The 23,634-nt window shown below is 43.0% G+C and overlaps 1 protein-coding gene across 5 annotated transcripts in view; it reads right to left on the bottom strand.

Moving 5' to 3' along the window:
- The window catches only part of LOC134226160 (ras-related protein Rap-2a), a 486,525-nt gene that overhangs the window by 182,745 nt on the left and 280,146 nt on the right, over window positions 1-23,634 (bottom strand). The window lies entirely within an intron of this gene.

Below are 23,634 nucleotides of genomic sequence, written 5' to 3'. Positions count from 1 at the left end.
GAAATGGCAGACTCTCGATCAATGCCGCGTGCATGTGTGCTTGTTAACAATGCTATTGTTGCTACACTTATCTCTGAACTAACAACCAGAGATGTATGTGCTATCACAATTGATGCAACTGGCGGAACCCCCGTCAGGAAATACGTCTATTGTTCGGTTTATCTACCACATGATGAATCTTCCCCTACGGATGCTTTCAAACGAGTTGTCATATATCGCACTTCAAAAGGCCTTCCGCTAATTGTCGGCAGTGATGCTAATGCTCATCACATCATCTGGGGTAGCTCGGATATCAATCTGAGAGGCTCCAGCTTGATGGAATACTTAAGTAGTACCGAACATAGTTTACTTAACATAGGCAATCGCCCAACCTTTATGGTATCTAATAGAGCAGAAGTGTTAGACATAACCCTTTGCTCCAATAGAATCAGTCACGAATTGACGAATTGGCATGTGTCAGATGAGGAATCGATATCTGACCATCGCTACATCTACTTTGATCATTTGAATGTTACTTCGCAGATGTTACTTCGTGCAAGTCATACTTGCACGACCAGCCACCTACAGTATGCATTCGTGGAACCACCAAAACCAGCGCCACTGCAATGCTAGCATCTGAAGGACTACCAACAGACTTACAACTATTGCGTCAAATTTTCCTGGATGTACACGAGGATCTAGGAATATCTCGCAACGACGCCTTGGCAGACCTTCAATCACACCGTTCGTTCCTTTCCAGTGAACGCACTCAACAACTTCAACGCACTAGGGAGGCCGCATATAAATTCTACAGCCCACCAAATTTTCATCGGCAATGACGCACTCTCCGGAAGTAACATTAACAAGTGAAGATAACACGCTACATGAAACATCAGAAGAGGTAAATATTTCGTCGACCGTCATACTTCCAAAAACTTCTTCGCAGAAACAGAATTCGACTGAAGTTCTAATTTATTGTCAGAATTTCAATCGGATGAAAAGCCCAGCCAAAATGAAGGATATATTTAAAAATTTATTAAGCTCATCCTTTTCGATTATTCTGGCAACTGAAACAAGCTGGGATGAAAGCGTTAGGAGTGAAGAAATTTTTGGAAGTAACTTTAATGTATTTAGAGATGACAGGAGTTTTCTAACGTCTCAGAAAAAGTCCGGTGGTGGTGTTCTAATAGCTATTTCAGCAAACTTTAATTCAGAAATCATCACAACAAATAAATTCAATGAATTTGAGCATGTCTGGGTAAAAAATAGCTGGAGAAATGCATATATTCGCATCGGTATATTTCCCACCTAATCATGCTTGTAAGCACAACTATGAATCTTTTTTTGAGTGCGCTGAACAAATACTATCAGAACATCCACCGGAGGTTAAAGTTCACATCTATGGGGACTTTAACCAACGCAATGCTGACTTTATTCTAGACTCAGAAAACGAATGTATCCTACTGCCAGTCGTTGGGGATAACGAAACTTTGCAATTAATTTTTGACAAGTCTGCAAGTTTAGGATTAAACCAAATTAATCATATAAAAACAATCAAAATTGCTATTTGGACCTCTTGCTGACAAATATCTATGAAGATTTCTGTGTAACAGAATCTATCAATCCATTGTGGAAAAATGAAGCGTTCCACACTGCAATCGAATACTCGTTATTCATTCATGAAGAACAAAGACCCAACGATTGTGAGTATGAGGATGTCTTTGAATACAATTTAGCGAACTATGAAAATATTCGAGGTAGGTTAAGTAGTGTAAACTGGCAAATAGTTTTAAGAAATGAAGAAAATGTCGAAGCATCTGTTAACACTTTTTACAGATTATTATCTGACATAATCTCGCAAGAAACTCCACTAAAACGAAAACGACGTCATAACAATAATAAAGACCCAATTTGGTATAACCGGCAAATCAAGAATTTAAGAAATCGCAAACAAAAAGCACACAAAATTTACAAAAGTCATAACAGTAATGAAAATTTAGTATTTTACTTGGACGTATGCGATCAATTGAATTACGCTATCAGTAACGCATTGGAAGATTACAATTCAAAACTGAGAGCGAAATAAAGTCCTGTCCAAAGAACTTCTTTAATTACGTAAAAACAAAACTGAAATCTAATAACTTTCCATCAATTATGCATCTAGACGAAAACGCGGGGATAGCTCGGAAAAGAACTGTAATCTTTTGCAGATTTTTCCAGGAAACCTATTCTACATTTTCTGAAAATGATCGTGACCGCGACTATTTTGCATTTTTTCCAGAGTTTTCAAATGATATTGGAGTGAATCAACTTCATGTCCATGACATTTTACAGGCCCTACGTAATTTAGATGCTTCGAAAGGTCCTGGTCCTGATGGAATCCCTCCTATATTTATGAAAACCCTAGCAGTGGAACTAACCACTCCATTATTTTGGCTATTTAATATGTCACTAGAATCAGGAAAATTCCCAAATATATGGAAAAACTCATTTTGATACCCATTTTCAAATCTGGAAAAAATCAGACATACGTAATTATCGTGGAATAGCCATTATCTCTTGCATTCCAAAACTTTTTGAGGCCATAGTAAATGAAAATTGTTCAAACAAGTAAAAACCGAATAACAGACGCACAGCATGGCTTCTGTAAAGGGCGTTCAAGTTCAACTAATCTTCTTGAATTTGTTGACTATACCCTGAATGCAATGGATAAAGGAAACCATGTAGAAGCTCTTTATACTGACTTCAGTAAAGCATTTGATCGCATAGATATACCCATGCTTCTATTCAAATTGAAAAAACTCAAATGGCTTGAATCCTACTTAACTGATCGCCAATTGATTATAAAATTTAACAACAATAGATCAAAACCCATTCAAGCCACTTCCGGTGTCCCCCAGGGCTCTCATTTGGGGCCTCTATTATTCATAATATATGTAAACGACATTTCCTTCATTCTTGACAAACTTAAAGTGTTAATCTATGCAGATGACATGAAGCTCTTTTTGGGAATAAAAATGACCTCAACATATTCCAGAACGAAATATGCACATTCTACGAATGGTGCAATAAAAGCCTATTGCAACTGAATGTAAAAAAATGTAACCTTATATCATTCAGCAGAAAAAGAACAGCATCAAATCTCTCAATTACATTAGGAAACCAGGTTGTAGAGAAATGCGATAGAGTTAGGGATTTAGGAATTATCTTAGACTCCAAACTAACATTCATCGACCATTACAACACCATTATTCATAAAGCAAATAATATGATGGGTTTTATAAAACGTTTCTGCTATAACTTTCATGACCCATACACAATTAAAACATTATATATTGCTTATGTAAGGTCCATACTGGAATATTGCAGCATTGTATGGTCTCCATTTTCAATAGCACACGAAGAAAGATTAGAATCAGTACAAAAACAATTCCTATTATTTGCTCTTCGTAAATTAGGTTGGACAACATTCCCACTTCCATCATATGAGGCACGCTGCAAGCTTATAAACATTCAATCTTTGAAAGAGCGTCGTGAAACTGCAATGGTTTCATTTATTAACGATATAGTTTCGCAGCGTATTGATTCAACAAACATTTTATCGAAATTAAATTTCTACATACCATCTCGACAACTGCGTCATCGACATACATTTTAATCAATCACTGCCGTACAAATTATGCAAAATTCGGACCTCTCAATCAGATGATGGCTATCTATAATCAACACTGCGAAACTATTGACTTTACAATGTCTCGGCAGAACCTAAAAAAATATTTTGTCACAATTCGAAACCTACACATCTAAATTTACATTAAATCGCAAAATTAAACACTACTTAACCAAACTATTTTTATTTTTATACACTATAATACCGTATTTATAGCATTAAGAAAATAAAGAAAAACATGTATATTGTATATGTACTAGTCTACGTCGGTTGACGAAATAAATAAATAAGAAATAAATAAATAAGACCTTGCGTTTTAGAAATCCCCGTTCAACAAACTGGGATCTTTACACAGAGTTGCTCTCTACCAAATTTCATGGATATCTACCTTCTATAGAAACTCCTACCGACTTGGATGATGCAGTTGATACTACAACGTTGCACATCGTGGAAGCTTTCGAAGAAGCTTGCGCTTTACGTTCTGTAAAAACCTCAAGAGGAACCCCTTGGTGGAATTCCGATTTGGCTAAGCTAAGGAAGCAGTGCAGAAGGAGTTGGAACAGACGCCATTCAGCAGGGACGGATTCTTTCAAGTTGGCTCGCAAAGCTTACAAGAAGGCTTTGTGCAAATGTTTCCAATTTGAGTGAAGCCAGACGATTGAATAAAATTCTTGCGAGATCCAAGGATTTCCAAGTTGGCGAAATTCGCAAGCCAAATGGCGACTACACTTCTTCTAATGAAGAATCGTTAGAGCACTTATTTGATACGCACTTCCCTGGATGTGTCGATATAACATCTTCGGATGTTCCTGATGTCTTTTCATGTAGCAATGGGTCTTGGGCTCAAGCACGTAGAATCATAATTACTGAATCGATTCAATGGGCACTTAACAGTTTTGCTCCCTACAAATCTCCAGGGGAGGATGGGATTTATCCAGTTCTACTTCAGAGAGGTTTTGAACATATCAAACATGTTTTGAAAAAGCTTTTAGTATGCAGTTTTGCTACTGGGTATATTCCCATATCCTGGCGGGATGTCACTGTAAAGTTTATCCCAAAAGGAGGACGTGCTTCGTATGAAGAAGCAAAGAGTTTTAGACCCATCAGTCTGACCTCATTTCTTCTGAAATGCTAAGAACGTATTATCGATCATCACATTCGTGATGACTGTTTGGCAAACATGCCTCTTCATGTTAATCAACATGCTTACCAATCTGGAAAGTCCACCGTGACTCTTCTACATAAGGTTGTGTACGATATCGAGAAAGCATTCGCTCAAAAGCAATCGTGCTTGGGTGCTTTCTTAGATATTGAAGGTGCTTTCGACAACGTGTCTTTCGATGCAATATTGGAAGCCGCACGTTGTCATGGGCTACCTAATATTATTACCAAATGGATTCACCAGATGCTTAAAAACCGACATCTCTACTCGACATTACGTCAAGCAGCGATTAGGAAATTAAGTGTCTGCGGATGCCCTCAAGGGGGAGTATTATCTCCACTTTTGTGGAATCTCGTTGCAGATACGCTATTGAGGTTACTCAATAATGGCGGTTTTCCTACCTATGGATTTGCCGACGACTATCTTACATTGATAGTGGGTTTGTGCATTACTACCTTATTCGACCTGATGCAAAATGCTTTTCAGGTAGTTGAAAGTTGGTGTCGCCAATGTGGCCTTTTGGTCAATCCGAATAAAACATCTATTGTTCTTTTCACGGAAAAACGTAATCGTAATGGTATTCGTCCATTACATCTTTTTGGTTCTGAAATCAATGTAACTGATCAAGTAAAGTATGTGGGTCTAATTTTGGATTCAAAGCTTTCCTGGACTCCTAACATTGAGTTCAGAATCAAAAAGGCGTGTATGGCTTTCGGCCAATGCCGACGAACTTTTGGTAAAACTTGGGGTCTTAAACCCAAATATATCAAATGGATTTACACAACAGTTGTACGACCAATTTTGGCTTATGGATGTCTTGTGTGGCAAAAGGGGGAAGTGAGGACAATTCAGTCTAAATTAGGCCATCTTCAAAGGATGTGCCTAATGGCAATGACTGGTGCGTTCTCTTCAACTCCCACGGCTGCTCTCGAAGTTCTCTTCGACGTGGCCCCACTACACATACATCTCAAACAAGAAGCATTTTCTTGTACTTACCGACTATGGGTACTCGGTTTTATGGAAGAGAATCCTGTAAACCGCAGTTCTACACACACTTCGTTGTTACCGCTTATGGTTAATTTGGACAAACTTTTCCTTGCTCAAAGTGATCTCACACAAGTTAGTAGTTTTCCTTATAGGATATTTTCGACACAATTCCCCTCGCGGGATGAGTGGACATCTGGCTATTTGGAGAGAAGTATGTCGGACAGCATTGTTTGTTACACTGACGGCTCCCTCCTCGAAGGTAGAGCAGGTGCAGGCGTCTATTCGCGTGAGCTGAGATTGGAACAGTCACACTCACTGGGTACACACTGCACTGTATTTCAAGCGGAAATATTTGCCATCATGTGTGGAGTGGGCTGCAAAATGGTGGGTTGACATCAAGGAAGGAGCGCCCAACAGAGCTCTGGTCCCCACAAGTCCCTATCTCACGCTTCCACGGGTCGTCCGATGACAAAAGACCGCCAGCTAAGGGTTGTGTACTTAGCTGGTAGTGCAGCCTGGGCACTGTTGTCCTTCTGACATCAGCTAGAGTGAGAAGGTACGCCTCGAGCGTCTGTTCACCAGGAGGTGCGGCTCAAACAGCGTCTGCCTGGTACCCAGCGGCTGATTAACGAAATGCTGTATCGCGTCAGCTATACCTAAGGTGGCAGCCCCATCATCGCGATGTAGGTAACGCGACCCCGGTAAAGTAGCTTACTGAAGCCTCTCAAATACCACGAAAAATGGAGATAGAAGAAAAAGAGAACGTTATTTTTGGCAACCGACCCGGCAACGAAATAAGGACTATGATTGGAAACTCGGTACCTGGAATGTCAGGACCCTAAATGAACCTGGACGAGTGAGCCTTCTGGCTCGTGAACTGCAGAAGGTTGGAGTGAACGTGGCTGCTATTCAAGAAGTCCGATGGCCTAGATCCGGAGAACGTGAATTCCGAGCCGTGGACCCCACGACCAATACTGCATTCAAGTATAACATCTATCACAGCGGCGGTGAAAAAGCAGAGCATGGAGTTGGTTTCGTAGTGATGGGCAAGCAGATGAAGCGAGTGATGCGGTGGAAACCCATTAGCGAACGAATCTGTGTGTTGAGGATACGGGGCAAATTCTTCAATTACATACAGCCTAATCAACGTTTACGCACCGACAAACGATAAATCCGACGACGTGAAGGACACGTTTTATGAATGTCTTGATAAAGCCTATGGAAGAGTGCCCAAAGCATGACGTGAAAATTGTTATCGGAGACGCTCACGCTCAGGTCGGTAGAGAGGACTTTTTCCGTCCCATTATCGGTATCACTCCGCTGCCAATGACAACGGCCTACGGCTAGTAAATTTCGCTGCTGCCAGAGGGATGGCCATCAGTAGCACCTACTTTGCACGAAAGAATATCCGAAAGCACACCTGGAGACACCCAAATGGTAAAACTTGCAACCAGATAGACCATGTTCTGGTGGATGGGCGCCATTTCTCGGATGTTATCGATGTGCGGACATTCAGAGGTCCGAACATTGACTCTGATCACTATCTCGTTGTCAGTAAAATTCGATCAAGGTTGTCAACTGTATCGAACGAAAGATCACAGCGAACGATGCGTTACAATATCCAACAATTGTCGGCGGAAGGAGTATCGGTTGAGTACCGTCAGAAGCTCGACGAACGGATAAGTGCAATCAACGTTAGCGACAACATCAACGATCTGTGTGAATCGATCCATGGAGCGGTGAGTACAACAGCACGAGAAGTGGTAGGCACTGCACAGAGGCGACCCAGGATGGGTTGGTTCGATACGGAGTGTCAGAGAGTGACAGACGAGAAGAACGTTGCCAGAAGCCTGATGTTGGTGTCAGGTACCCGATCGAATAGAGATCGGTACAAGGAAGCAAGAGCAGCCGAAAAACGAACCCACCGCAGGAAGAAAAAGAGTACGAAGAACAAGTGATTAGTGAGGCGCAGGAAAAATGGAACAAAACGATATGCGAAGGTTTTATGAGTCTGTCAATGGCGTGCGTAGAAAGACAGCGCCATCTCCCGTCATGTGCAACGACCAACAAGGGAATTTGCTGACAGATAAAACTGAAGTGGCTGCCAGGTGGAAGCAACACTTCGAGACTTTGTTGAATGGTGGAAGTGACGGTGCATCGGTGAACAGAATAAATATTAGCGACGATGGACAAGCTGTGGAGTCACCTACACTGGATGAGGTTAAAAAAGCTGTTAAAGAGCTGAAAAACAATAAGGCTGCGGTGGACCAGCTCCCGGCTGAACTTCTCAAACATGGCAGTGAGCAGCTTTATGAAGTTCTGCACCATATTATGTCGAAAATATGGGAAGACGAGGAAATGCCTGCTAGCTGGTTGGACGGCCTCATTTGCCCTCTCTTTAAGAAAGGGCACAGACTGGAGTGCGCCAATTACCGAGGAATAACCCTCCTTAATTCGGCGTACAAAATTATGTCCCGTATTCTGTTCAACAGATTGAGACCGCTTGAAGAGTCCTTCGTCGGCGAATACCAAGCAGGTTTTCGTGAGGGCCGATCGACGACGGATCAAATGTTTACCCTGAGACAAATCCTTGATAAATTCCGGGAGTACAACTTGCAGACACATCATCTGTTTATTGATTTCAAGGCGGCGTACGATTCAGTGAAACGGAATGAATTATGGCAAATTATGCTTGAACATGGTTTTCCGGCGAAACTGATACGGCTGATTCGTATAACGTTGGACGGATCGAAATCAAGTGTAAAGGTTGCGGATGAAATATCGACGTCATTTGTTACCTTTAGATGGATTAAAGCAGGGTGATGCACTCTCGAACCTACTATTCAATATAGCGCTCGAGGGAGAGATTAGGAGAGCTGGTGTGCAAAGAAGCGGTACCATTATCACAAAATCGCATATGCTCCTGGGATTTGCGGACGATATCGATATTATCGGAATTGATCGCCGTGCCGTGGAAGAGGCTTTTGCGCCTTTTAAGAGGGAGACAGCGAGGATTGGACTCACGATCAATACCAGCAAAACGAAGTACATGGTCGCTGGCAATCAACGTGGGTTCATTAGTGGTGGTGGTAGCGAAATAGTGCTGGATGGTGAAAAATTTGAAGTGGTAGAAGAATTTGTGTATCTTGGAACATTAGTGACGTGCGATAATGATGTTACCCGCGAGGTGAAAAGGCGTATTGCAGCTGCAGATAGGGCTTATTACGGACTTCGTAACCAGCTTAAGTCCCGTAGTCTGCAAACGAAAACAAAACTCGCGCTGTATACAACTCTGATTCTTCCGGTGGCTTTATACGGCCATGAGACATGGACGTTAAAGGAGGCTGATCGGAGAGCTCTCGGAGTGTTTGAGCGTAAGGTGCTGCGGACAATACTCGGCGGTAAACAGGAGAACGGTATCTGGCGGCGTCGCATGAATCACGAATTGTACCAGGTGTATAAAGGGCTGGATATTATTAAGCTTATACAACACGGCAGACTACGGTGGGCTGGTCACGTTGTTCGTATGCCGGAAGAACGTCAAGCGAAGATAATATTTAGTAGAGAACCCGGAAGAGGCCGCAGGCTTCGTGGAAGGCCGCGTACACGATGGCTTTTGCAGTTGAAGAGGACCTGAGGGCGCTCAATGTTCAGGGCGACTGGAAGCGATTGGCCCAGGATCGAGTCCAGTAGAGAAGGATACTCCATTCGGCGTAGGTTCATCGAAGAGCTGTAGCCCATCAAGTATCAAGTATCAAGTAAGTAAGTAAAGTTTCCCAGGGACTTCTTAGAAAATAGGGCTTCCATTCTCGGGAAGGATTTCCCGGGATATGAACATAAGTTTCCCGAATTTCCTAGGAAATGTTTTTACGGGTTCTAAATTTGATACAAATATTAGTTCAATTAACTTAATTTAAGGAACAGATCTATTATATTTTTACTAATATTTGCATTGCGTTCTTTTGATAAAACTTCGTCTTCAAAATTGATGGAGGAAATGTTCACAGCAAATAATTTTGAAAATTCAACGACGTGTAAAGTTGCAGCTTATTCCATCAAACGAATTAACATTGGTTATTCTATTAAATTTGATTGAATTTTACAAGCAAGCATCGTTTACATTTATTTTGATTTAGAAGAATAGTGAGATCGATTGAATGTTACGTTTATTTTCATGCTCCAAATATGTGCATGAAAATACATTTAAAATCACAACATATTTTTATCTGTGTTAAGAAGAAATAAACAAATCAAAATGATGAGATATGCGTTTCATTTTTTTTTTTTGGCTAAATTGGACAAAATTTCGAGGTGGCTAAAATAGATTGATTGTTGACTTCTCAGACTTCTAAAAGAATCTATCAAAAGATAGTGTAAATCGGGAGAAAATAGCTGGTGCTACCAGGCAAGAACAGAGCGATGCTCACACTAATACGCCATTTATCACATATTGCTACTCAAATGACCTTGTATATATACCAGTAATAAAACCCTCTTCAGTTAGTTGATAATGTATATCGGTCGAAGTCAGATGTATACGATCCGAACGTCTTTTGTCCGCCCGGTTATTCTACGTCGATGAGTTTATTACCTACAAGCTGTAGACAGGATTCAACTTTGTGGGATACAATAGACGATTGTACGAGGTGCACCTGTTGTATGTTGAATCTATTTCGCGATTTTGGTGCTTTTAGTGCAAGCTGGAGTAGAATTGTTCCTTCGTAAGAAAAGCCGTGGATGAAGACGGATAACGAAGACAGTAACGAAGAGCAGACGGCAGAAACGCGGAAAAGTGAATTTGGAACTCTAGGTGAATTTGTGACTGTTCGGAAAACGAAAAAAAAGGTTTTGCTCCGAATGGAGACGGAAACGCAATTGAAGGCTGAATTAGCAGCAAAAAACGAAGAAATTGAAAAGTTGAAGTTGCGGTTATTGAAAGTGCAGCCAGTTCCAGAGGCCGGATATAGTGCTATTGGCCAACGCCGGCCGGATTTTCGGGAATTGAAGGAATTAGTGAGCAAATTTAACCCAAAAGACCCCACGTGTTTATCGGCACATGAGTGGATCAATGAGATAAATACAACGGCGGTGCATTATGGATGGGCCGACGACACCAAACTCCATTGTGCTCGGCTGAATTTGGAAGGGTCTGCTAAACTGTGGTGGGCTGGAGTACAGGATATAGCGACTACGTGGACGATATTTTCACAAAAACTGGTTAATGCATATCCATCAGCCCGTGACCCGATCTTCTATCATAACCAGATGGCTCAAGTTTGCAAACGGAAGGATGAGACGTTGGAAGAATATGTCTACACCCAGGTAGCGATGGGCAAACGAGCCGGCTTTGAAGAAAGAGTGATTGTTAAATACGTAATCAACGGGTTAGGTGATTTCATGTCAAGGTCTAAGGTGAACATTAGTGGAAAGATTGATACGATTGAAGAACTAATGGACCAATTGTAGTGGATGGAGGGATTCATGAGCGGAGCTACAGAGAACTATACTACTGCGAAAACGGAAAGAAGAAAGGACAAAGCAAATACGTGTTTTCGATGTCATCAACCCGGCCATAAGGCGGTATCGTGTAAGATGACGGTCGACCGAAGCTGCTTTAATTGTGGTGAAAGTGGTCATATGGCGAAGAGTTGTCCTAAACCGTCGAAGATGAGTGCCTCGCGGGTGCAGGTTGTCGATGAAGAAAATAATTTCATCAAGATGGTTGGCGTAGGTGGAATGAAGCTGAATGCGCTGATTGATTCAGGATGTAAAGTTTCGACGATACAAGGGCGCTTCGCAAGTACTGTGGGAAAACTAGTAGAAGCCAACACTACATTGGTGGGGTTTGGTGGACGGAAGGTGAAAGTGGACAAAAAGATTGAAGTAACAGTGAAATTGGACGAAATTGAAGTACCGGTAGTTTTGAACGTGGTTCCCAATTGGGCCCAAGGCACGGCGATTATATTGGGGCGTGATATGATGAATCAGGAGGGATTGATGATGGTGAACCAAAATGGTGAAGTGAAATTCCAGTACGAAAGCAGAAGGCGCGCTGCAAGTAGAGAATCCGCCAATCACATGGTGGTCGAAGTGCATAAGCGAAGATATGAGGAAATGTTCACTATCGACGAGGGTACCGGGTTTGAAAACATAACGGAAAGTGACCTAAATGCAGAGGGACCAAAAGAAGAGATTTTAGCACTTGTGAATAGTTTTCGCCCATGTTTTGCTAAAAATATGAAGGAGTTGGGCCCTCCTTAGCCGTGCGGTAAGACGCGCGGCTACAAAGCAAGACCATGCTGAGGGTGGCTGGATTCGATTCCCGGTGCCGGTCTAGGCAATTTTCGGATTGGAAATTGTCTCGACTTCCCTGGGCATAAAAGAGTATCATCGTGTTAGCCTCATGATATACGAATGCAAAAATGGTAACTTGGCTTAGAAACCTCGCAGTTAATAACTGTGGAAGTGCTTAATGAACACTAAGCTGCGAGGCGGCTCTGTCCCAGTGTGGGGATGTAATGCCAATAAGAAGAAGAAGAAGAAGAAGAAGAAGATGAAGGAGTTGGGCACAGCTAAAGGGGCAGAGATTAAAATCGAATTGTGCGACCAGAATCCGGTGTATGTGAAGCCTTATCGGATGGAATATGCGCGAGAAACGGCCTTGCGGGAAACAATAGAGGAATTGAAAGACGCGAATATAATAGCAGAATCAGTATCGCCGTATAGCAGCAGAGCAGTGATGGTGCCGAAAAAAGATGGATCCTTTCGGATGGCGATTGATTATCGGTTGCTGAATAAGAAGACGATAAAGGATCGGTACCCAATGCCGGATATAGAATGGTGCCTGAATAAGTTAAGCGGTGCGGAGAAGTTTATTACAGTTGATCTGTATTCGGGTTACTACCAAATTCCAGTGGCGGAAGAAAGTCAAGCTTGCACGGCCTTCTCGACGAGAGACGGTCATTATCATTTTCTCCGAATGCCTTTTGGATTGGTAAATGGTTGTTCGGTGTTTCAACGGGCAATGAACCGATTAACGATGAAGCTGAGGAAAGAAGGAATAGTGGCCTATATAGATGATCTAGTGATCGGGGGAATAAGTGATGCTGATCTACTGCGGAAGTTCAAACGGTTGTTAGAAGAATTGAAGGAAAGTGGCTTCACAATTAACTTGAAGAAATCCCATTTTTTCAAATCAACCGTCGAGTTTCTCGGATTTGAAGTTTCGAAGAATGGTGTGCGTCCAGGAGCATCGAAAACAAGAGCGGTTGAAGAATTTCCAGTGCCCGAAACGGTCCAGCAAGTGCAACAGTTTCTGGGACTAGCAGGTTTTTTCAGACGATTTGTTCCAAAATTCAGCCTCATTGCATCACCACTCTTTTCTCTCCTGAAAAAAGATGCCAAATTTGTGTGGGATCGACAACAAGAAGAAGCGTTTGTGGAGTTGAAAGGTGTTGAGCACACGACCCCTGCTAGTGCTTTTCGATCAAAATAAAGATTTGGAGCTACACACCGATGCATCGAAAGATGGTTTAGCAGGAATTCTTCTAATGCAAATGGCCGAAGGCTTGCAGCCCGTAAGTTACTTCAGTAAAAAACTACGGACAGGGAACGTCAGTTTCACAGTTACGAGTTAGAAGTGTTGGCCGTAGTGTCGAGTGTGGAAAGGTTTAGACACTACCTTATTGGAAAGTTTTCTCGATTCGTACGGACTGTAGTGCGGTGCGCGATACGTATGATAAACGGGAAATGAATGCTCGAATAGCTAGATGGTTCCTCAAACTTCAGGAATATGATTTCAAAATGGAGCATCGACCGGGTACGGCTATGGGGCATGTCGACGCTTTAAGCAGGAATCCTGTGGAAACTGCAAGTGAAGCTAACCCAGTATTGGAGGAAATGCTGACAATCGAGGTAAGCAATGGCGATTTTCTGGTAACGCTTCAGAGGCAAGATCCGAGATTAGTGCAAATCATCAATGTCCTGGAGCGGAGTCCATATACTGATGAAGATAGGCAAGTGCAACAAAATTACCAGTTGGTGCAAAATCGTTTAATGAGAATCGTCCAAGGAGAAAAATGTGGGTGGTACCAAATCGTGTGCGTTGGAGAATGGTGCATGCCTACCACGACGAAAGGGGACATTTTGGTGAGGAAAAAGTGCTGCAGTTACTACGAAGTAAGTTTTGGTTCCCGAAAATGAGAAAATATGTGCGCTCCTACGTACAAGCCTGTCCACAATGTGCCTATAATAAAAGTAAGGGAAGTAAGCCGGAAGGATTTCTACATCCAGTGCCAAAGAACCCAGTGCCGTTTGACACAGTGCATGTTGACCACATGGGGCCTTTCATTAGGTCTGTGCGAGGGAATTCATACATACTACTGATGACGTGTGGATTTTCAAAGTTTGTCGTAGCTCGTGCGGTTCGTTCTACAAAGACGAGTCCAGTGATTGCCTTTCTCACTGACGTTACCGGAGTGTTCGGAATGCCAAATCGAATCATAACGGACAGAGGCACGGCGTTTACGTCGAAGCAATTTGAAGAATATTGTCGTTTGAACTACGTACAACACATCAAAACAGCAGTAGGAAGTCCGCGAGCTAATGGGCAGGTAGAACGTTCGAATCGAACAGTGCTCAGTGCTTTGCGGTGTGCGGTGGGGGAAAACAGCAATCATTGGGATGAACAGCTCGCTGGCATACAGTGGTCGATCAATACTATGCCAAATTCGACGACTCAGTTATCACCAGCTTCGTTGGTATTCACGTTCCAGCCACGAGACATACATCAGAATGCGATAGTGATGGCGCTACACGATGAGGCGGACAACGCTATTGGAAACACGGAAGAGCTGAAGCAAAAGGCGATGGAGAGATGGCAAAAGATGTATTTCGACGAGAAACGAAGAGAACCGACAAAATATAAAGTGGGTGACATGGTGTTGGTGGAGCGCGATCTTACGGCAATGGGCCACAGCCGTAAGTTGGAATGCAAATATAAAGGACCGTTTCTAGTGAAGAAAGTGCTCGAGAGTGATCGGTATGAATTGGAAACCATTCCGGGGACTACTAGAGCGAATCGGATGACAACAACTGTCTATTCCGTGGACAGAATGAAGCGTTGGTGCCAGCTGCAAGATTTGGAGGAGTCCGGGGAAACTAGTGAAGAAGATTGAACAGTTGAACTAATTGTACAAGTATTTTTTGTAACACGAAGTAAAGAGAATTGAATTGGGATTAAATTTAATGTGTTAGAAATTGTTGGAAACCTAATACGAAATCAGGTTAGATAGGGTGTCCGAATGTAAATCGGGAGAAAATAGCTGGTGCTACCAGGCAAGAACAGAGCGATGCTCACACTAATACGCCATTTATCACATATTGCTACTCAAATGACTTTGTATATATACCAGTAATAAAACCCTCTTCAGTTAGTTGATAATGTATATCGGTCGAAGTCAGATGTATACGATCCGAACGTCTTTTGTCCGCCCGGTTATTCTGCGTCGATGAGTTTATTACCTACAATAGGAATACTTACATTTTATGCTACAACATGGATATAAAGTATACGGCATTTTTGAATGATTTTGTCATTCATTCAACTTTGCGTAGAATGATCCGATATTGATGAAACCGGAACCACCGTTGCGGAAACTCTTCTAGTATACTGTCCCATTGCAAAACCTCAGATTGGCCCCTGGCCAACGGAGAAGTTCCGTATGCCATATACCCTGAAAAAAGTTACTTTCGCATAACACCCGGAACCTGCTACAAATTGACCAGAGAGTCTTACAGTCCTCAAAATATATCTTTAATGAAGATCATATATTCATCGTCTTAGGAAAACATGAATCAACCTTTTTGTCTAACCCCTGTTAAAAAATAAATTGGCAAATTTCTTACTTTTGTAATGTAGGTATTTCAACATTGTGCACGCAGCAGTAAAATCTACTTCAAAATAGTTCTAACATAAGGCGAAATAACCTGAGCTCTAAAATTTATTTTTGATAATAATCTATATAATAAAAATGAAATGGTCTGTGTTCGTATCCGCATAACTCAAAAACGGCTGGATGGATTTACTTCATTTCTTCAGCAAACATGTTCGTTATCGTTTCCGACGGGTTTATACGATATTTCCTCATGTAAAAATCATAAGCAAGATTGAACAAATAGCGAAAAACTTAAATTAAGAAAGTTTGTATGAGCAGTTCAGAACACGCATTTTTGCTTACTTTGCAGGACAACGTCTGCCGGGTCGACTAGTTTTGAATACATTTCTGTCGAGCAAAGCGCTCAAATTTATTTCCCGGGATCCCGGGAATTTCTAGAACATCTCCAATGGAAATTCTGAAGGGTTTCTCGCGCAAATTTCGGAGAATTCCCCTAATAAGTTAAAAAAAATGTCTTGATGGTAAGACTGATGGTAAGACTGTCTTCCGTCTCCTAAAACCGTGGCGGGCCTTGTACCACGCTGTGGGAGTAGGCTCAGATGCCCTTTCCTGATTTGCGCTGATCTGGTATTGAACACGTACATAAGTGTCAACCCTTACAGGCTTCCCTGCATGCCGAAAGACATCATTAATGGCGACTACTCCAGAAGCATTCGACGGCAGCCCAAGGGGTAATAATGAGTGATACAATAATGAGTGATACAAAAAAATATTCTTTTGACGATGCGTTAGCAATGGATGTGGTAAACGAACAACTCGACGACATCATCGAGTTCGCGAACGCAAGGCAGATCATCAGTAAGGACCTGAAACAGAGCCTTCGGATGCTCCGCCAAGCTGTTGGAGTCCCAAGACAAGAACAGGACGCGTTTGACAGGCGGATGGTGGGAAGTGGGAAGGCCGACAAAGGTGCCCAAACCGATGCCTTCTTCTTGCTTGGAGGAGTGACTATAAGAAGCCGGCCAAGAGGTTTTGGGTGGCGAGGTGAAGTCGTTGGGGGCGGAAGTGACCCTCCAGTTCAAGTAACTGAACGAGGTCATGAACGCGGACGACGTCGTCACTGCCGTTAGAGATCAATGCGGTACAGAGATTGAGGAGAACTCTGTTTGCGTAAGAAGCGGTCTCTTCGGCACGCAGGTTACCTACCTTAGGTTACAGGTCGCGCAAGCCAAAAGGTAATGGAGTGAGGGAAGATGTAGATTGACTGGTCAGTATGCCTTGTGAGCAAACTCCAGCCGCCTTCAGTGGACAGGTGCTATCGGTACTTCGAGTTGGGGCACAAGTCTTACAACTGTAAGGGCCCAGACCGTAGCAACCTGTGTCGTCGTTGTGGTGAGAAAGGGCACAAGGCGCAGGAATTCGATAAGGCACCAAAGTGCCTCATCTGCGCCAGCAAAAAGCAAGCCTGTAACCACGTTATGGGTGGATCTTCGTGTCCCATCGGAGGGACAAATAAGTAAGAAGCCGTGCAAGTAAAACAGCTGAGCAGCACAAGTTAGACAAACATGGTTGCAGCAACTTGATTGTGACTGAGTCTGGTCGCATATGAGTTGCAGTAACTTATGTGGAGCATGTCTGCTGCTAGGGCACTGTGCAAGTGCCCAGCAGCTGCTGTGGCAGTCGGTCTCGGAGTCGATGACCGATGTCGTCCTAGTGTCCGACCCTTACAACGTCCTTGTTGATAACGGCAATTGGGCGGCGAACGGGTCTGATGGAGTTCCAAAAAGTGCTCTCAAGGCAGCAATCATAGCGAGTCGAACATGTTCAGGCTAGCTATGCAGAAATGCCTTAATGAGTGTAGCTTCCTCGAAAGATGGAAAAGGCAGAAATTGGTGTTGTTGCCGAAGGCCGGGAAGCCACTAGGCGACCCATCGGCGCATAGACCAATCTGTCTTATAGACACGACGAGCAAATTGCTAGAGAGGATCATCCTCAACAGGCTGACCCCGTACTGTCAAGCAATCAGTTCGGTTTTCGCAAGGGTAAGTCCACGTTGGACTCGGTGGTAAACATCGCCGAGATAGCGATCCAACAGAAAAGGCGAGTTATTCGATACTGTGCGTTAGTGACACTTGATGTAAAGAACGCATTCAACAGGGCAAGCTGTAATGCCATCGCGCTCTCGTTACACCGGTTTAGCTTGCCGGTGGGCCTGTACCGGATTTTGGAAAGACATTTCCAGAACCGAATATTATTATACGAGGCGGATGCCGGTCTGAAAAGCGGGCTCTGGTCTCTTTGGGGTCGTAATAGACGACAAGCTGACCTTCGGCAGCCATGTCGACTATGCGTGCAAAATGGCTTCGACTGCTGTTGCGGCATTATCGAGGATGATGTCCAACGGTTCCAAAGTGTGTGCCAGTAGACGTAGGCTACTGGCAGGCGTTGCCGTATATATTCTTATGTACGGTGGGCCGTCGGTGAAAGCTCTAGGGGTTACCAGTTACCTGCGGAAGCACGTACCGCTTGGTGTGTCTCAGAGTGATATCTGCCTACAGCACTTTCTTTTCGAAAACTCCAAGTGCGCGTTGGTCTTCCACGAGCATCGTCCAGGTCTCGTGTCCGTAGAGAACTACCGGTCTAATAAGCGTCTTGTAGATAGTCAGTTTGGTACGGCGGCAAATGCTATTCAATCGGCAACGACCTAGGCGACAAATAAAGGATCACGATTGGAAGCTTGGAACATGGGGCTACAAGTAGCTAGGCTTCGCAGGTTGCGACAGAATAATATACGATGAATTACATCCCTGCAATTTCGAATCGTAGCACTACAGAAAATCAGCTGGACAGGACAGAAAGTGTGGCTAATCGGGCATCGAGCGGCTACCTTCTACCAAAGCTATAGCACCACCAACGAGCTGGGAACTGTCTTGTGCTGTGTAAGATCCGCCAACGTGTGATTGGGTGGCAGCCAATCAACGCAAGGATGTGCACGCTGCGGATAAACGGCCGTTTCTTCAACTATAGCATCTTCAACGTGCACTGCCCACACGAAGGGAGACCCGACGACGAGAAGGAAGCGTTCTATGCACAGCTGAAGCAGATATACGATGGGTGCCTACTGCGGGTCGTCAAAATCGTCATCGGCGACATGAAAGCTCAGGTAGGAAGGGAGAAATGTATAGGTCATCGGACAGGATAGTCTGCATACCGTATCGAACGATAACAGCCAACGGGGCATAAACTTGGCACTTTCTTTCTCCGCAAGAATATCCACAGGGCCACATCGAAAACACCTAATCAAGAAACGGAACCAAATCGACCACGTTCTAATCGACGGTAAATTCTTCTCCGACATCACGAACGTTCGCACTTACCGCAGTGCGAATATTGAATCCGACCACTACCTCGTAGCAGTATGTCTGTGCTCAAAACTCTCGACAGTATACAACACGCGTCGCGAGACCTGGACGATGCTCGTGGAGGACCAACGTGCACTGGGAATGTTTGAAAGGAAAGTACTGCGTACCATCTATGGTGGAGTGCGAGTTGCACCAGCTGTTGGGAGAACCATCCATCGTTCACACTGCGAAGATCGGAGGTCTGCGGTGGCCCGGGTACGTACCCAGAATGTCGCACAATAATATGGTGAAAATGGTTCTCGACAACGATCCGACGGGAACAAAAAGGCGAGATGCACAGCGGGCAAGGTGGATCAGTCAGGTGGAAGACGATTTGCGAACCCTCCGCAGACTGCGTGGTAGGCGACGTGCAGCCATGGACCGATAGAATCATTCGGCCAAATGACCTTTTTGGTCAAATGACATTTTCGGCCAAATTACTACTTGGCAAAAGGGACTATTCGGCTGTATGACCTTTTTTGACCAAATGAATTTCGTCCTAATGGTCTATTCGGCCAAATGGTATATTCGGGAAAACAACTTTTGGCCTAATGGCATTCGACCGAACGGTATTCGCCCAAAGCGCCCTTCCCCGCAAAACAAAGCAACATCTTCATTCGTATATCATGAGGCTAACACGCTAACACGATGATACTTTTACGCCCAGGGAAGTCGAAAAAATGTCCAAGACCGGACCGGGAATTGAACCCAGTCACCTCCAGCATGGTCTTTCTTTGTAGTTGCGCAACTTATCGTATGGCTAAAGAAGGTCCCGAAAACATAAATGCGCCTTCAAAATAAATGAAAGCTGGAGAATCGTTGTTTCTCCACCAGTTGTTTACCACAAAACCAAACCAGTGTTGTGCTGAATTATTGTCAAACGATAATGATGACAATTTTAATGTGAAAACTTTTCAAGAGAAAACAGTAGGCGAGATGTCGCCGGCGACAACTTCTCAAATTTTGTACTCAAACGATAATAAACACAGAATTTTCATTCAAACATCAATCTTTACTAATATCAGCTAATTGTCAACAGTCCCGTTATATCTTCAATTTGGCGTTATGGTATCATGCTAGTAAGGTAAAAGAGTGCAAAATGTAACAGTAAATGGTTCAAATCAAGATACTATTTTCAAACGATTCTTAATAGCTGGCGAATTTTTATCAGTTGATAATTTTTATCACGTGATAATTTCTCGAAAATTTGATTTTTCCCATCCTTGAACCAAACGTCTAAACGTGTACCAATCGACTCAACTCGACGTGAGGTGATGTCTGTATGTGTGTATGTGTGTGTATGTAACAAATTTCGGAAACTTAGCATTGTCCGAATTAATACAGGTTTCATTCGACGGGGAATCTTGTCTCATTGTTTGCTGTTGAACATTGACCAGATCAAACTATGCGATCAGTAGTTAAGGCCAAGACGGTCTGAAACAGGAGTGCCTAGAGGGCCCCATCCTGTTAGTTGGTTGAACTGGACGGGCAGAGGGGTTGTCAGCAGAGGACAGCAGCCATAGCAGAGGTGCAGTAGAATAGGGGGACACAAGAAAATTATCACAGGAAATTTCTCTCAAATTCAAAGATAAAGTTCTTCCCGAAAAATTCATGCGAATATCCTTGGGAATTTCCTACAAAATTTCAAGAGAAATTCCATCGGTTCAGATGATAGATTGTGAAAGTTTCGACCATGTGTCCGGTATGGAGTCCTTAGCAAAGACCGATGGAGTTTCTACGCAGCTTAATCAGGCTAGCCTACTGAGGGTCATGGGTTTGAAATCCTTCGCAGGAAAGTGATTACCTACAATGCGTTTTTTTTGGAAGCGAAATTTTTCTATCTTTCTAAAAAGTGGAGAATCCCTGTCTGCCCCAGATGTGTTATGCTTGAAGGATGGCGGATATTCCCGAGCAAACCCGTAAAGGAAGGTGCAATATGTTTGCTCATGTTTTATTGCTGCCAGTGAGGGTATGATGCAATACGTCACGGGGATCAGCAAATAATGACATTTATCATCCCTTGTTGAGATATAAGCATGCATTTTTTACGAGTTGATGTTCAGAACTGTTCGTAAATCTTGTTTAGAACCGAAACTAAACAACCAACCAGCAAGTGGATTCTCGCTTGCGTCCTTCATAACGGGACCAACCAAGCCAAAACTCTTCAAAGAGAGCAATGTACATTAGAGTGGGGCGCAGTTGTATGGAAAAACGCAAACTTCGTCCTATCAAGTGAGATCAAGGTTTTTCTGAATCGTTTTGGGACCCCAACCAACTGTGCAAAATATGGGCTCGATTGGTTGCAAGCTCGCATGCCGCATCGCGTTTTAAATTTACATGGAGATTAGTATGGGAAAACGTACTTTTTAACATTTTTGCTCTTAGAGGCTTCAATTTATCATCAATCACGTGACTCAATACGTTAGCATATAGTCTGGAATATGCTGAAAGACTTTCCCGAAGAAGGTACGTAGCTGGAAGGTCTACAAAAAATGTTATTACGTTTCGAAAATTGATTGTTTAAACCATATGCAAGAAATCAATTTTTCTGCCAGCACTACCGGACAACCTATGGTTATAGAAGGGCAACACTCTTCTTCCTTCTTGTCGGATTTTTTTCTTCGTTAAATAATTCCGGATAGCTCCCATTAGCTCAATAGCCCTAGAAGATCAATTATTTTGAAGTAACACTCAGTTAAATTGTTGGTCTACGTAGTACGGCAGTGCTGGCAGAATAAACAATTTTTTGCATATGGTTTGAACACTCAATGTTCGAAACGTTATAACTTTTTTCGTGGACGTTCCAGCAACGTGCCTTCTTCAGCAAAGTTTTTCGGCATCCTTTGGGTTATACTTTAACGCAATGTGCCACTTGGTTTACGATGAACTGAAACCTCTAGTAGTAGAAATGCAAAAATACACGTTCTCCCATACTAATTTCCATACAAACTTCAAACGCGATGCGGAAAGCGAGGAAGCAACCAATCGGTCTCAAATTCTGCACAGTTGTTCAGGACCCAGAATGGCTTCGAAAAACCATTGATTTGAAAAAATGACCATGACGCCCCACTCTAATGTACATACTCGCAACAGAGAGAGGCATGCAAATATTTGCATCGATGCTGCCCCTGCCATTGACTGGCACAGCAAAATAAACATCAAAGATGAAACAATTTCTCCGTGTACTTGTTCCGTAGTTGGACTTATTCGGGACGGTACTACACTTCCGATGCATCCGGAACTGAAACCGCATGCACTACTGTCGGGTAGAGCGAGCTATCTATTACGGATGCTGTAAGGAAAGCTTTAGTAGCGAATCGATTCCACTTGACAATGCAATGAAAGGGCTTTTGTTATTTAAATATGTAAGCGTTGTCCAGCTTGGCAGTCCAGCGATATCAGAAGGAGCATAGGCTTTTGTGTCTTTAAAAGGATACGTTCGGTTACTCGATAAAGCGATTATCGTCGTTCAAACGAATGGAATCAATTGCGAGAACAGCATTGGATGTCTTCCATTTTGAAACAACAAAAATTTGAATTTTTAAATCGTAAGATTGGATGCGCGAAATTCATGCTAACATTTATGATTAACATGTGCTAATTTATTTTTAGTTTGCGCTATCAATTAAGAAGTGTTTTAAAATAACTGCGCTGCGGAGCACATATGCCCCAGCTGGGGGGATAAGATGTCACTGAAAAATAAGGAAGTATGCGATACAAATACTTTGATTACAGTTGAGCATAAATCTATTCAAATGTGTTTGTAAACTGACAGACTTACCTGTCGCTTACCCTACTTCTTTCTTGAGTTTTTCAAATAAAGTCTTAACATCGTTTTAGAACTTAATGTTTTTAATGCGCGCTTTGATTGCTGTTGCTTACCTGAAAAGAAAAACAAAAAAAAAAGAATGTTTAATAATTTTCAATTCTTTTGAACATGCATGGGAAGGAATGTAATACAAAAAAGACCGAACTATCCAGATACTAAAAATATAATGTTCATTAGCCAACCCTCGGCAATTGACAGTTTATAGATGGACGCCTTCTATCCGAAGACACATCGAAACTCACTCGCCCATAAAATTTAATTAAAGTTCGATAAGTCAATAGTCCGACTCGTGTCCACTGGTCATGTAACATCCCTGTTCGATGACCAACCGGACGACAGCGTTCACCGGAAGACAACCTAAATTGACAGACGTTTGTAAAGAAATCTCACCCAGCACCGGTTCGGAGAACCGATCGATGACCTTCTCTCGTCGAAGGGGGCGCCAGACGTGAACGACGACGACGACGGCTCACACGAAAGAAAAACAATCACTAACCTCCATTTCACACTGTAGGGGGGACCAATGGTGCTTTCCCCCGAAAGAAAAGTAGAAGAAAACGAAGGTTGTCTCCGTCGTCGAAAATTGGTGATTTCAAATCAAATACAAACTCTAATAGCCAATAGCCGTTGATGATCAAAGAGGGATTTAATGGACGAACGAATCACCGCGCATCGGAGACGGAGGTTAGTCGCCGTAGAACAGTAAATCG

Source organism: Armigeres subalbatus, chromosome 3, assembly GCF_024139115.2.
Source record: "Armigeres subalbatus isolate Guangzhou_Male chromosome 3, GZ_Asu_2, whole genome shotgun sequence".
NCBI classification, from domain to species: Eukaryota; Metazoa; Arthropoda; class Insecta; order Diptera; family Culicidae; genus Armigeres; species Armigeres subalbatus.
Note: the sequence above shows the minus strand (reverse complement) of the source record. Positions and strands in the feature narration are given on the sequence as shown.